The sequence below is a fragment of the Frankliniella occidentalis genome, unplaced genomic scaffold (assembly GCF_000697945.3).
Source record: "Frankliniella occidentalis isolate FOCC.00 unplaced genomic scaffold, Focc_3.1 Scaffold21, whole genome shotgun sequence".
In the NCBI taxonomy this organism is placed as follows: Eukaryota; Metazoa; Arthropoda; class Insecta; order Thysanoptera; family Thripidae; genus Frankliniella; species Frankliniella occidentalis.
In genome coordinates this window covers 3,430,335-3,432,523 of record NW_026267151.1, presented here as the reverse complement: position 1 = coordinate 3,432,523, position 2,189 = coordinate 3,430,335, and the positions used below count along the sequence as shown (strand labels likewise).

Sequence of the window (2,189 nt, the reverse complement as noted above, 5' to 3'; positions counted from 1 at the left end):
GCAGAAAGTCGTCCGAACTGGATGCCATCCGTTGGATGCGCTTGAGGTGCTCGTCGAAGTCGTACATCTTGACACATCTTTTCTTAACAAAGCACTCCAGGGAAGAGGCGATCCGCGCCGTGCAGCCACACCCGGCCTGATCGGCGACATGGTTGAACCAGGCCGCTACAGGGCTGGCGGCCACCTCGTGTCGACCACCGGCGAGCGGAGGGTCGTGATCCTGCGCGCGCCCCTGGTGCGCCGCCGTCAGACACCTCTCGCCGGTGAGAGCGACGGCGGCCAGGACGACCCTAGGACAAGGGCTTTCTTTAGTAGAGCCTTTGCTTCGGAGTGGGCGGGGCAGATGGTAGATACTACCCTAACTTCTAACTTGTTTCGGGCGTAGTGTGATGGAATCAATACCAGGTGGCTGATTCACGCCGCGCACTTTCGTAGGTATACTGTGCCGCATGCACGGGTGCGGGCGGGTTTGCATATCCTCTCTGCTCACCGTTTCTTTAGGCCGCGTGCGAGTAGGCAACCCGCTCGCCCACGTGCATGCGATACAAGTATAACAACGAAAGTGCGAGACGTGAATCAGCCTGTATCACCTCTGTATAATTAAATTTGTTGTAATAATGTTTTATAAACATTGATTCTGTGGGGTCACTGCACAACTTAGCACAGGCATTTTCCCCATTCATTTCACTGTCCAAGAACCACTTTGCGTTCTGGTAGAGACGGTCTTCGGAAACCATTAGTCCTGTCTAAAAAAAATCAACGACAAGGCAATGAACTCTAGGTCGTAGCGATCGCACTCACCACGCCCAGAAAAGTTCCATGTCGTGGCGCGGCCCGGTGCTGCTGGTGCAGCGTGCTCGCCCCTGCCCTGCCCTGCTCCAGGCTGCTCGCTCCACCCCGCCCGGCGTTGACAGACTGCCGGCTCACAACGGCTCGACACCGCTCCTCTGCTCCTGTGGGCTCGCCCCGACCCGGCCACGAGGGGCGGGGGTGGGGGCGTCCGGGTTAGGGGCGGGTAGAGGTGCACCGAGCCGAGCACTTCTGCCCCCCACTGCCCCCGATACACGCCCAGTTTGGCCAAAATACATAGGGAGGGAGGGAGGGAGGGAGGGTGCAAACAAAAGTAACTCTAATTACCTTGAGCATAGGCAGATTCCCGAATGGCGAGGGCTGGTCAGCAAACCACGTGATGCCGCAGTTGCGGCAGTAGAACTCGCGCAGGCTCTGCCGTGGGAGATACCGACGAGTTAGGTGGGCGCGGCGCGGGTTCAGTACTGGGTGTATCTGAACACGCTGCCAGCGGGATTGCATACTCCCTAGAGTAGCATGCTGCGCAGGGGCCATGGCCTCTTACGGGCGTAAAGAGTATGCAAACCCGTAACACTGGAGCGTATTCAAAGATACGCCCCGTACAACAATTACCTCACTGGCACACGATACAAATAAAAAATTGCCCGCTCCTACCCATCGCTCTGGCAAGTGCTCCAGCAGCTCGGTGGGCAAGAAGGTGACGGGGTTGTCGCTGAGGTCAAGGACCCTGAGACGGAGCGCGGAGCTCAACAGCGGGCCTCGGAGATGCTGGCCGTACAGGAGGTTCCCGCTGAGGTTCAGGTGCTCGAGGCTCCAGACGTTCCGGAGGGCCCCGGAATGAAGTGTGCGCAGCTGGTTGGCGCTCAGGTCGAGGTGCACCAGCTGATAGAGTCCGCTCAGCGCGAACTGTCCGAGCTCCACCAGAGCGTTGCGCGCCAGCGACAGCAGCTGCAGGTGGACGAGCTGCGACAGCGGACCGTGCGGCTCCAGGCGCCGCAGGTCCACGCCCTCCACACGGAGCTCCTTGAGCTGGGGACAGAAAGCCTGCTGCTTGAAGCGCCGCGCGCCAGCCCGCACCCGGTATGGTGGGGGTGGGCACTCACGTAGGTGTAGTGACTGATGTTTGCGGGGAGGCGGTAGTTCCGGGGCGTTGGGTGCGCCCCCGTGATGTTGATGACCTCGACGACGCACCGGTTGCGCGTGAAGACGGGCACTGCTGACCTGGACGCGTTCCTCTCGGAGACCAGGCAGTGGAAGCCCCACTGGCCGCCGGGCCCCGGGGACCTGCTGCAGGAGCAGCCGGCGGGGCAGTGCAGCGCGCCGGCGCACAGGCGGCGGCACTCCAACCAGGACACGCACGAGGCGTCGCAGGCGGCCGA

General features: G+C 61.3%; 1 protein-coding gene across 1 annotated transcript in view; it reads left to right on the top strand.

Annotated features, from left to right (window-relative positions):
* Positions 1-2,189, top strand: part of LOC113205427 (dynein light chain Tctex-type) — an 8,367-nt gene that overhangs the window by 415 nt on the left and 5,763 nt on the right. The gene's annotated exons all lie outside the window — the stretch shown is intronic.